Here is a 14,331-nt window from a genome sequence, read left to right on the forward strand (position 1 = left end):
ACTCGTTACCGATTGTAAAAGGAACGCGTTATCGTTACTTAACAGTAATGAAAAAAACCGTTACTTTTTTCGTTACTTTTCAAAAAATGATTGTATTTATATAAATATAGTCACATAAGAATAAATCGTTTTTAATTTATAGTTTTGTTTTATTTTGTATTTTATTAGCTTTATTTTATTTTTTATTTTATGAGTTCTTTATTTGGTTTTGATACTTTTGATACATATCAATTTACATTAGAAATAGCAGAATATTTTTTAACTTTAAATTATGATTTATTTCTCTAAATCTTGAATTTTTCTTCAATAACAATTGTTCAAAATATCCGTCTGTTAGGCGGTGTCGAAGATTCGACAAAACGCGAGTCCACCAATATTAAAAAGTTTTTCTTTTAAATTATATTCAATCTGGATGCATCTTTGATGCCAACATGCTGTGAACAAAGCACACAAAACTTGCGTGATGGAGAAGTGCGGAATAGCGCTGATTGGTTGCCTCAATGACGTATTCTCTATTCCGCAGTCCTTTTCCGCAACGTGTGATTTCACCCTAACTCTATATCAACGGAATAACGAGAAAAGTAACGTAAAATTTTGTTACTCGTTACTGAAAATTGTAACTTTGTTATCGTTACTATTACTCGCTAGGAAAAGTAACTACGTTACTCATTCGTTACTAAAAAAAATAACGAAACCAGTAACTTTATTACTTTTTTATGTAACATTAACAACTTTGGTAATTATATATACCTAATTATATATGCTGATGAAAAAAATAAAAGCTATAAAATTAATTAATCCAATCTTATTGCTAAAATAAGTATTATTGATTAGTATCATATTCCAGAATACACACGGCAAAATTAAGATAAAAAAATATTTCCCCATAAATTCAAGAATTAATTTCATGATGCTCCCAAGCGGTCACCCATCCTAAGTTGTATCCCATCTATGCGATCGTACGAAAACTGCTACTTCGATGATCCACGAACTTCGAATGTTAATGAATGTGTAACTGTAGCATATCTAGTCGATAGATATCATTACAGCAGTATTACAGCAACATTGCAACGTTCCAACAATATTGCAGTAACGTTGCAACAATATTGTATTGTATAAATGTCGAAGTAGTCCTACTTCTTATATATAATTATATATACATATATATAAAAAGCTATGTGTGAAAAACGTTAATATAAAATTAAAATAAACAAAAAAATTGAATTATGTTCATATATTTCTTATGACCTAATAAACAATTTTTCATACATTACTATCTTCCGTACAACACAGATGCTTGTTGTAATATTGCTGCAACCTTAAATCTTGCATAAAAGTTTGCAATGTTGTTGCAAGTTTTGTGCCGTAAGGAGTATAACTGTATATATAAACTAATAATTTTCCTGAATTATATAATATATAATTATATATTACATATTGAACGTAAACTTACCCGAAATTTTTATATATGATTATGTATGGTAATATAATTATATATATGTATATATTATATATATATAGTCATATAATTATATGTAACTGTATACATATAATTATATACGATTATTATATATATTATTATATTTGGAACTTTTTCTCACGATACCTTATGTATTTGTGACAATAAAAATTATTCTTAACCAATTAAATAGCTCACCAGCGTATACAAATGATCGAATAATAATAACAATTTACGTTGTAACACTAATTTTCTGAAAGATCGAAAAGAGAGTAAAATGGGGACAAGACCGAGAGAAGAAAGCACAATAATGATGACGGGATGGCCCAACTCCTCTCCTGTCGATACGACTATGAGAGGTGGATAATACGGATGATTCACTTTCTCTTTTTCTTTTCCTCTCTCTTTTTTGTCCTTTCTTTCACATCTCCGAGGTGTAACTAACTGGACGAAAGCTCGGACAGAGGGAGTTAAGGTAATGCTCCATTAGTATGTGGCACCCGTAGTAACACCATCACCACATAAAATAGTCGAACTGTGGTTTATTCTGGCCATCCCTTTTGGCTATATCTATGTATCTTGTAGAATACACTCACATTCATGTATCTGGAACACACTCACATCTATAATGGCAGGAGAGGACCTGTCAATAGCCAGCTTGTTACAGTGGCAATGATCGGCTTAACTAACAGGAAAGATCCATCCAGACGCACTGGATTTTTTCGGGACGATTGTCGGAATGCTGGACATATATGTCAACAGTACCTTTTCCTTTATAAGACTGCCGGACACATTTATTCTTATTCAAGTCTCCCTGTGAAATTTATTATCGCTAGATAAAATGGCGTTTCAAGATCGAAAAAGGTTTTGGCTCGCAATATGCAGAATCAGATACAAATTCACACAGAAATATTTAAACACTAAAATCCTTTGAATGAATCGAATAAATTTTTGTATTTAATTAGATTTGTTTCTCTCTTCGATCTAAATTTGTATTATAAATAAAACAATATAATATGAACATTGACATTCTCTCAATGCAGAAAAAGCAAGAGAATCACTATTACAGTTTTCGATTTTGTCTGAAAATTTGCTTATATATGGAAGTCAGAGTGGAGAAATAATTATATTTAAATTAATTATAGTACATAACTTAATTATTAATTATAAATTAATTATAATTGATATAAATAGCACAAAGGTTAAAATTTTATTACAGAAATCCCTGATGAAAAATTCTATTCTAATTTTTAATTATTAAAGTCAAAAGACTAGATGATTGATACAAATTTCTGTCTTTTAGAATTAAATAAGAGAAGATCTTTCCTATCAATATTTTATTACAAAATAATTACATTTTTTATATATAAGATAGTGATAAAATATGAAAGTGACATGTTTTATCATCATAGTCAAAACATTACTTAGTTTTACATACGATATAATTTAATCGAGAGAGATAAAACAGATAGATAAACAAGTACCGTATGGCAGTTGTTACGTTCTTAAAGATGACAAAGATTGAATTCTAAAAGGATCACATGAGACGTGTACGTGACGAAAACCTAAGTTGCTTATCGCCCTGCGACATTGTGTATCACCATCCCTGTCGTTTTCCTTCCGAGAATCGGATAACTACACTTATTCTTGCATCATATTGCTACAACAATCTTAATGAGCAGTGTACATCTGATTAATAAGATACCTTCTTTACTCAGAAACATAAAAGTATTCAAATGATGTTATGGTATGCAAACTGATCTTATAACTTTATAATAAAAAGTGTTATAGAAAATATTACGACAATCTTTATATAATCCTGTAAAATATAATCGAATTTCACAAAACGTCTACAAAATGACAAGAGAAGGCTGTTATTAAAAATTATTAGATTCTAAATGTTTTTGTCAAGAGAAAAACAATTTTTTTAAATCCATAAATAAAAGATATTTTTAATGTGAATTAAAAGGATATACCCACCGAGAGAGAGAGAGAGAGAGAGAGAGAGAGAGAGATTTTTTCTTCGTCATTGATTTGTATTTCAAGTATCGCTGAAGAAATATAAAACTTACAATGTGCTTCTTTAAGAAAAAGAGACAGAGAGAGAAAGAAAGAGAAAGAATATCTATTCTCTCTTATCACAGTTCCAGCAACAAGGATGCAAGTCACCAGCCCTCGAGCGCGGTAGGAAGACATTGATGTGAATTAATGGCAGCTTAAGTTATAGTTAGCGCTTCAGTGTTCCGCGTGTGTTGGAGGGGGGACGCCCACAGCGCTACAGTATTAATTAACGCGACCCTAAAATCTCCTCTTAACCCCTGAACTCTCGTTTAAACGGTACTGTATCATGGATACAGTCTCCCTGTTAAGAAGCCGCGACGAGACGAGAAGAAAACGAGGACAGAAAGGGGGAAAGAGAATATTCTATAAATATCATTTACTCTTTCGCTCTAATATAAATTTGAGGCGTGTCTGTTATGCAATGATAGACGATTACAGACCATTTCTAAAATGGCCCTACCATGTGAGTTTTATTGATCTCACGTCACCAATCAGATTATTGCGTTTAATTTTCCATGTTTTACATTTACAAATAAATGGCCCGTCGATATATTAATTAATAATTTCACATTAATTATTGAAATGTTTGTTAATTTAGGATTTTATTGTTTAATTTATATAAATATATAAATTTAAGAGATTGATTACAGAGAAAATTCAAACGTGCAAAAACGCTGTCAAAAAATAAATAAACCTGATTAAAAAAATAAAAAGGTTTATCTTTTATTTTTTTTAAACATTTTAATTGTAAAAATTAAAAACTATAAAAGGTAAATTATTTAGATGTGCTGCAAAATTTAAAAAATAAATTAAACCATAAAATCTATCATATTAAAAAGTAGTAAAAATAAATTTATAAATATATAAATTATATTTACTTTTTTTTTCGCTGTTCTATAGGAAGCTAAATTTAAGAAAATGTGTTCTAAAAAAATTTTGAAAGTATTATTTATTTATTATTTATTATAATTATTAATTATAATTTTATTTTATTATATTTTAATCGTTTAGCTGAGTTAAGGCAGAGTTCTACTGTTGTACCAAATAGTAAGAGTAAACATAATTTATATATATGCATATATGAATGTGCGTGAGTATTTGCGCGTGCGTGCGTGCGTACGTGCAAGCGTGTGTGTATGTTTATCTTGGCTATTTTTTCATATAATCTATTTGATGATTTAATAACTTTAATTTATATTTATATATATAAATTCAAAAGGTTGATTATAGGATATAAGTTTTACAAAAGTTTATAAAAAGTTCAAACGTGTAAGAACACTTTCGAAAAATGAATAGGTTTGAATAAAACGTTTATCTCTCATGCCAAGAAATCGGCTTTGCTATCGTGAGGGATAAAAAGCGAAATTTATAATCCGGAAAAACAATTATGGAGGTCCCGATCGAATGTCAGGGCTGCCGCACTGGCAAAAAATGACTAATATCTTCTATTTGATTTATATGTTCGCAAGCAATGGATCGCGTGGCCGGATGCTGGAAGGAAAGGGGCGAAGCGGATATTAAATAGAATATTAAAGATTTAGCGCACAAGAGACAACACTGCTCGAAGTTCAACCGATCTGGACGTCTATTGAACGTGTCACTGAATGTAGAGAAGTTATATGTCTCTTATAAGTCTCTACACATATACGCGAAAGCCAAGAAACGGTTTCAGTGAGAGTCATGAAGGCGGGGGATCAAGGCAAAAAAGGCTGCCCATATCAATAAACTGACCGCCATAAATCGTACGCGTTACATACGTGAGCGCACATATGCATATATTTACATGTGTTACTCACCTATATATATATTTATGACATTCACATTTTACAAGTTGTATCCGTAACGCGTTTAAAAAATCTTTGCATAAAACGCGCGAATATTAATTCTTATGGTTCCGTCACACCAGTGCGATTCACGACACGACGCAACATGCGACCCGCGAAATCGAATCAACGTACAGCTCTTCTGGAAAAACAGTACATTAATTGGATATCATGCGTCGCATGTCGCGGATCGCGCTGGTGTGCCGGAAGCATAAAGCCTCATCATCTACAATAGTCGCACAGACTGTGTCGCATGTCGTATGATAATGTCGCAGGAGTGTTGCTTCTATCGCATAATTGTCGCAGTCGTAAAAGTTCTTGTCGTACGGAATTGAGTCAACTTGAACTTTTTATGACTACGACAAGCGTGTCGTGTGAGCTCAGCCAATCATAGCACAGCAAGTTTGGCGGCAGAATTTGTTATCGAATTGCATGCAAACAATCCTTGCGACTGTTGTAGATGCTCATTTAGCGACACTCTTGTGACATACGACAAAATTTCCTGCGACGCTACTACTCGCGTCGTGCGACACAGCCTTTGCGACTATTGTATTATAGATGAGACCTTACACATGACTATATTTAGGGTCGCTATAAGTAGGTGTGCAAGTTGCGCATTAAAGGGAGCGCTAAATTAAGTTTCAATTCTCCGTCTGTAATTATATTTTTACTTTTTCCGTCTACAATCTATATTTTGTCCAGCTCAATTTTTGTACTGTTACAGACTTTCAAAAAATATGGAAAATTTCATTGTCATAATTTTCAATATCTTTTTCCTAACAAGATCTCTATTAACAAAATATTTTTTAAAGGAAAAACCGAACTCCGCTCTTGTTTCGGAGAAATTTGAGAATAAAATTTTGTATTAAAAATGACTTTAAAGACTAAAGTAAAGATTGCAAGAGAAGGATTAAAAATCAATTTTCCATTTTTAACATCAACCATATGCATCAAGATACTGATTATTTCTCTATAGCAAAGTATGAAAAGTGACAAATTTTTTTTAATTTCAATGATAGAAATTTTTACGTTTCACATTTCTGTTCTAGGAAAAAGATAACATACTTAAATTGCTTGTATAGATATCTTTTAAAAAATTATTTAGAACATATTTTATTTAAAAGATTGGTAAATAAAAATAATAAAAGGAGCGATAAAATTTCCTTTGCACAAAGGAAGTTCTCTTGCTTTGTTTTTTTTTATAAAAACATTTATTAATCATTATAAAAATAATGATTAATAAAAATTACCGCTGAAGTTGTCAGACTTATGTTTACAATTATATTTAAATATTCAAATTGTAAATGACATCATTTGCAATCTGCATGCATTATTTCTTCTTTTATTCTTCTTAATATACATTTTTTACACATTAATGAATAGTATTTGAATCTTTATCTGTCACAATTTATACATGTCGTGAGAATTGATCAAACGAATCTAAACGGACTGTAAATGTAGACAAAATAGAAGCATTTTTCACACATTTATATGAAAGTATTCTTAACACTTTTATTTTCCGCCTGTTATTTTTCCTTCCATCGCGTGAGCCTCTTTGCGGTCGAGTAATAAAATCCGACTGCGGGCAGTTTCGTCCAGCCTGGACGAACGCCTTATTGCATGTAAAACATTTATGTACTCTAGATATTGGCCAGCTCCTACATTGGATCGAATTCCGCGCACAACGTTTCCATAATCTTGCAGACAATGATAATAATTATTTATAGTACAATTTTTTTATGTATTGCGTAAAATATTATGTACAAATTAAGAAATAGTTTCGAAGTGCATAATCTCAGAATAAAAGAGAGCAAAAGCACTGAAATAAAAGTTTCGACAAAATTGAAATTGTATTATATAATGCAATTCATTTCTTAAAGATAGATTTTGAAAGGACTTTGGAATTGCAAAAGATATGTATGTAAAAAAAATTAATGTTGTAAAAGACTTTAAGGATCTAGAGTAACTCCGGTATGTATTTACGCCGGGCATTTACGCCGCAGATGTCAGAAGAACAGAAGGAGTAGAGGTAATTTGTACGAACAACTCTGTTATATTATATTAGTATCGTATTATGATTTTAGCCTTTCACTGTTAATATTAATAAAACCATTGTCAGTTGATTTGTTAATGTTGTAAGTAGCGCAATCATATATCACGACTTACATAAAATGATTAAGGGAGACCGGAGCTTGTTGGCACAGTTTTGACAATTTCAGCATTAGATATTTTAAACAATTAATTATTTTGATTAAAATGTACTAATATGACAGAGAAAACCTTTTTCTACATTTTCATATCAGTAATAAATTTCAAATCAGGTTCTATTTATTTATTTCGTATCTGTTTTTTATTAAAAGGAATGTAATATTCGATACCTTTTTGCACTTGGCGTATATTTTTTCTTTTTTAAAGAGGTTTTTTTTTTAGGAATTTCACTGCTTTTTGTAAATTTTTGAAACCAACGTCGTCGACGTCCGGCGTTGTCGCACGGCGTCATTGTCGTCGTCGTCGTCGTCACCCGGCGTCGCCTGGAATCGCCCGTCTTCGTCCAGAGTCGCCCGGCGTCATCGTCGTCTGTTCTCTCTCTCTCTCTCTCTCTCTCCCCCCCCTCTCTCTCTCTCTCTCTCTCTCTTTCTCGGTGTCGCCTGCACCAATTTTATTCGGACTGGTTGCAATTGAAAGATACCGATGACATTATATAATAAAAGTGTTTTTAGATTTTTGATTGTGATTTTAGTTTTTGAGTAATTTTAATCTAAAGTTTGTTGATGTCAAAACTTTAGATTTTAGGTAAAGCTATAGTGGTAGCGTTGCGAATTTGACGACACGAATATACAGGGTGTATAAAAAGTACCGGGATGGCAAAATATCTCGAAAACTAAGCATTTTAGGAAAAAGTGTTTCAAGTAAAAGTTGTAAGATTTCAAAAGATCTATTTACTGGCGCAATGAGTTTGACCTTAGGTGGCGTCGCCAAAGCCAAGTCACGTCGATTTTTTTAAATGGAACACCATATTTTTCATGCCAGAATTTAATAGCCGGTCAAGAGCTTTTTAAAACACTATAATAAAGTTATTTTTCATTAAGTACTTTTCGAGTTATAAAACTTGAAAGTTACACTACCGCCGGCATTAAAATTACGTAAGGTATCCAATCGATGGCTAAACCCTCTTAAATGTTGTTCAGGATCATGTCCTGGATAACATTTGTCAAGATCAAAGTCATTAGAGGTTGTATCTCTTATTTCATTTTTACGTAAAAATGAATTCTTAGCAAAAATGAAAATAAGAGTAATAATCTCCAATAGCTTTAATCTTGATAAATGTTATCCAGGACATGATTCTGAACAATATTCAAAAGATTTTGGCCATCGGTCGGACACCTTGCGTAATGTTAATTCCAAGTTTGTAAGCTAATTGCTGGATACGCAAACTTACAAATTTGGATTTTATTAATTTTGTGCGAATATACAGCTTAAATGTAAACAGAAAATTTATACAGAAAATAAAAAGTCTATGGCAAATCCAGTAGTCCAGTTACGAATGATACAAGCTTTTATCACGTCTTTATGCTAATAAAAGATTTTTGTAGCGATGAAAATAGTGACAATTCACAGATCGCTAGTCGTCTTCTTTCGATTTTTCTCTGGCTCACTCCTCTCTCCTTCCCCCCTCCCCCCTCTCTTTTCTCTCTCTCTCTCTTCAACCATCCATCGGCCCATCAGTCCTCCAGGGGTTGGCCACTATGGCGATCGCGCAATAATACTAAAAAGATAAGACCTCCGGGAAAGAGAAGGGGCGCGATGTGATGCTGTCCACCCTTCGGGAGCAAGCTATTGCTCCGAGGCTAGGTGGCCCATAAGCTACTGACCTTATATATATGTATATGGGCCGTAAGGAAAGACTTGCACATGTATCCAAACACACTCCTCACAATGGAGTCATGACGTGTACGACAATTTTCCCGCGCATCGCTGTGTGCTGCGCTAATAATGGGCAGACGAGCCGATCAGCCAGTTGACCGTGACTAGATAAAAAATACTGCCTGACAGTCGACTACCCTCGGACTTGGACTGCTGGCGCTTACCCTACACATAATGCGGACAGAGGAATAACAAACTATCGGACTGACTCTCCGGGACAGTTGTCATGCTAATCACGTACAACTTTGTGGGATGCGCGTTAACGGCAGGGGCAGTTTGCGTCAGAACCCTAAAAACTCGGAAAAGAGACTGGGTAATGCGGATCGTAAATTCAGTTTTTTTTACAAGAAAAGCGATGGATCTTGTGATCGATACTGTGCATCATATGCACACATTCATAGCATAGAATTTCTTATAATAAAATAAAGATATTTTATCTAAATATATTTATATACATAAACATATAATATTTCCTTTTTTTATTTCTGTATTTTCATTATTGTATTATTATCGGCCAAAGGGAGCAAGAGGGAGAGAGGGAAGCCATACTCCTCCTAAATCTTAAAAAGCAAAAATAATTAAAACACTTAAACAGATTATGCTTAATAAGTATTCACAAGAAATTAATTTTGGAAAAGAAGAAATAATTGGAAATTAAATTTATAGAATAATTTTCTGAGAATTCGGTTAAGACGGTTAGTGTCATAAATTTAAGTTTTTCCAATTCAAAAGAATAGTTTACAATTTTAAGAGAAAATATATATATTTTAATGGATTCAAAGAGTCAAAACTAGTTTTTATAACGCTAATTTATTATATAATATATATATATATACATACATTGTTTAAATATATAATCAAAACGCTTCGACTTTTAATGTGGTACTCATCAGTGAATATAAACATATAAAATTTTCGTCATGTACAGATACGTGATAGTTTCATATTTGGATAAAATATAAATTAGTATTGATGCTTCGTGAAATAGGAAATTCATCTTAAAAATATCTCTACAATATATCTCGTACAATATGTGATTATCATTTGATTTTTTTATGTTGACTTTTAGTTATTTTATGTTGACTTGTTGGTTCTTTATTTTTTCCAAAAGAAAATAGTATTCTTATGAAGAATCTCTTGGTTCCCTTGCCGACGTACCAGCAATTATCAACATTATTAATTTGATTTCTTGATGTACTATAACAAATATTATTTAACAAATTGATTCGAGATTGTTAAAGTAGGAGTGGTATGCTTATAATTGCATTATAAAATCATGATTGCTTCTTGAGGGTATAAGTACAACCTTAAATAATCAATATGTGCTGTTCAGAAACAAACATTGTAATGAGAAATAGACGAAAAAGCTACCCTACTATCAACCTGCTTGTATCATCAACCAAAATGATTGAAAAATAGAATAAAATAAATATAAATAAATGACGGACCCCTTATAATACAATAAAATAATAAATGTTAAATGGCATACCTATAGGAGTCAACAGCAGTAAATATTGCGCGAATGAAAACTTCCTTATATCTAATAATACTAAATTCTATTTAATAAAATCGACACACACAAATTGAACGTGATAGCATGTTTCAGTTTCTGTTTTGGGCCTTCTTTAGATCAACGATCTCATCCATCGTAAAAACAATAAATATATAAATAAATAACGGGCTCTTTATTAAGCAATAAAATAATATATCAATTTTTGTTTCTTATTTATTATTTTTTACATGTGTCGCCAAATTATATAATTCCTAGTACTTTATAAGGTCTTTCCACACTATCAGTCAACAGTTTGTGAGCGATACATTGGCCTGTATTGACAGTGAGTCATTATGATCCATCACGTACTGCGTCAAAAATATTGATCTGAAGAAGGCTCAGAACAGAATCCAAAACATGTAATCATTTTCAATCTGTCAACTTTATTTAAAAAAAATTAAAACATAGAATAAAACGACTTCTATGTGCAGACTTGCTCGAGGCGCACTTATGATAGGATTGACTTACGAATTCTCCCAGACGATGGACGATGGGCAACCGCCAATCGATATAATAAAATAAACTGTCAGCGGCAGCCCGCATAAAAATGCTAAAGAGTCCGCATTACCGTGCAGATGTTCCACAGAAGAAAATCAGAGACCATCGGACATCGCATCTCCTTCATAGATTAAAAAAGCTCCAAAAACGTTCATAAAATATATCAATTTAAATATCAATCTATTCAAGGGAATGATTTATATATAAACGAGAAACTTTATTGTCTATTTTAACTATTTACACACTATTATTTGCTTCTAATCATATTTCTAAGGAAATATTTAATTTAAAGAATTTTACTGAGTGAATGTGCTATGCAATTCCATTCCAAGTCCATTATTCTGTTATCAAGAAAAACAAGTTTTCTGTTAAAGTGAAATATATATACACACATATATATATATATGTGTGTATATGATCGTTGCATTATCATATTTATTACTTGCCTATCAATCAGAGTGTGACATTCTAAGAAGAATATTATAATTTTTTATTGTTATTTTTTCAGTGTTACTAAAAATATTCAATAGTAATTAAGAATTAAAAATTCATAAATAGAGGATGCCTTGAACTTGTATGGTGGTAATTAAAAATAAGAACGGATATTTTAATGAATCTCTAATATAATTAAGAGTTCATATGCTAATAATTAATTTTATCAATGAAGAGATAAAATTATAAATTATGATTTTATAATAATTAAATTTTTATAATTGAATTACTGTATTTTTTAAATAAATTTCCAACTGCTTCTAAATTTTTGAACAATAGTGTCTGCATATACGTATATATTGTATATACATACATCTTTCACAGTACATCATATACTTTATACATATTCAACCTGCTAATAATTCATTACTTTAATTTAATATTACAATACCTTTGTATATCTATAATATCCTGTAATACTTGTAACACCTTTAATTTACAATTAGGTGGGAGACACAACAAATTCAAATTTCCTATCTTTAACATATAATAAATAGTCGAATAGTTATATTTCTATTCTATTTATGTTATTAATATTTATTAGGTTTATCATTATAAATATAAAAATTGCTACATTATCTCAAACTCTCATTATTTAAAAATATTTCAATATTGCACTCAAGTAGCGAATTGTTTTTATGTCTGAAAACATACATTTGTCGAAAATGTGTTATTGCACTTGTGTGATGCAATAGATGATATGCGCCGGTCACTCCGTGAACATCGTATCGATGATAAATGTAACATCGATAATATCACCCACGCCCTTCCCGCCTATGTAAATCATTGCCGAAACATTTAACCTTAGCATCGGACACAAGATTAAGTCGATTGTAAGCCGCAGAATCAATTTATGCAAATGTATGAATCTTGTAGCAAAATAACAATAAATAATATAGCTCTTAAAAGTATCATTAATTTGTACTGTTATGTGAAGTATAGATAATATATAATAAATATGCATATACAACATATAATGAAATAAATTTATTTTAACATATAACATAAGAAAATATATTGTACAATTCCTTATTTCTAATGTTATAATATATTGCAATATAGTTACAATAAATGATCATTTAACTAATAAATTTTCATATCACAATTATGATGAAGTTAACTTCACAAAATTCTTGCTTTTAGTCTATGAAAACATACTATGTTGAGTAATTTTCATGCTCAATATTGAATTGAGCAAGCGTCTACAAAATCAAAATAAAGATGTAAAAGCAGCAAGTGGAGAGAAAAAGAAATTAGACAAGGTATACACGATAGTTAGTAACGACCGGTCGTCGGATTGGCCCGAGAGCTAAAAGTTGTATCGCAAGTAGGCGGAGCTATGATGCCAAGCACATCAATCGCTGGGAGAGGTGCGCGAGGTGCGCACAACTGAATGCCCCCGCAAACTGAATAGATGTTCTCTTCACTATAGGAACTACCTCGCAACGCGACGACGCAAGACGTCTTTTTCGCTATCATATTATATCTCACCGACGCGTATTCATTGTCATCACATTTCATACATTTAGAGCAACCTCTTTCCCCGATACATTATAAAATTCGCAAAGACTGTTGTATGAAGTTACTCTCTAAATCCTTTTTGGAATCGAATCTCACTCTAAGAGTGAAAACTGAGCCAGTTTTAGAAAAGAGCAGATCAATTTTCAATTTTTAAGAATGAGATTTCACTCTTCAGAGTAAGATTCAGTCTAAAAGTTTTAAAGTATATTAGACATTAATTTCATTTCTTTATTTAATCCAGACACATCATGTTTAGATAGTTATCTATTATGATCGTACTATCTATATTGATCAAAAATTACTAACAATTAAGGAAAAAGCCTTAATTTGTGGAAACTTAAAAAAATTATAGAACTTTGACAATACATAAAGAATATTTTGATATGTAATAATTATATTTTTGCTGCTTGCAAATTTCATCCTGAACGGGTAAAATCAGTTTCAGAAAATTGATCTATTTTTCGATTTTGTTTATTGTTTATCAAAAGGAAGTAAAACAATTTAATAAAAGGAACTAAAGCAATATTTTGTTACTCTTAAAATTATGTTGCTCTTAAAATTATTTTCCTTGTTTCCATTGCTCCTTCTTCATATCTCCGCGATATCACATTGCACCGTGCGTGCTTGCTACCCTTGTACCACCGTATTAAGAGGTCATCATTTAAAATTACGCTCGTATCTATTCTATTGCTAAGTCGTATCATTTAAAAAATGTAAAATACCATGTTTATTTAATAAATCGCGTGAAAGAAGGACAAAAAAGAGAACGTGGTCGGGGGGGGGGAGAGGGGGGAAAGAGAGAGAATAAGATGGCAATGGGTGGAAGAGAACTGAGTATTACAACAAATGGGAGAGAGAGGATAACAACGGGTTGGAAAAAAAATGCAACGAGAGAGAAAAAAAGCAAATCTCCCTTCCTCACATACCCCCGCGCCTAGTGACGCGCTTCTTCCTCCCTTGCTCAGCAAATAGTATCCGCGCCTCTGACTCCGCTTGGAGCT

The 14,331-nt window shown here is 31.7% G+C and overlaps 1 long non-coding RNA gene across 1 annotated transcript in view; it reads right to left on the reverse strand.

Moving 5' to 3' along the window:
• Positions 1-5,632, reverse strand: part of LOC108725860 (uncharacterized) — a 14,713-nt gene extending 9,081 nt beyond the window's left edge. Inside the window, exons 1-2 of the long non-coding RNA XR_001936770.1 lie at positions 5,574-5,632; positions 1,275-1,277 (exon numbers count right to left, since the gene is read on the reverse strand). This is a non-coding gene — a long non-coding RNA (uncharacterized lncRNA). The remainder of the gene's footprint in view (positions 1-1,274; positions 1,278-5,573) is intronic.
• Positions 5,633-14,331: the final 8,699 nt, after the last annotated feature.

Source organism: Mycetomoellerius zeteki, unplaced genomic scaffold (assembly GCF_001594055.1).
Source record: "Mycetomoellerius zeteki isolate Tzet28-1 unplaced genomic scaffold, Tzet1.0 scaffold364, whole genome shotgun sequence".
In the NCBI taxonomy this organism is placed as follows: domain Eukaryota; kingdom Metazoa; phylum Arthropoda; class Insecta; order Hymenoptera; family Formicidae; genus Mycetomoellerius; species Mycetomoellerius zeteki.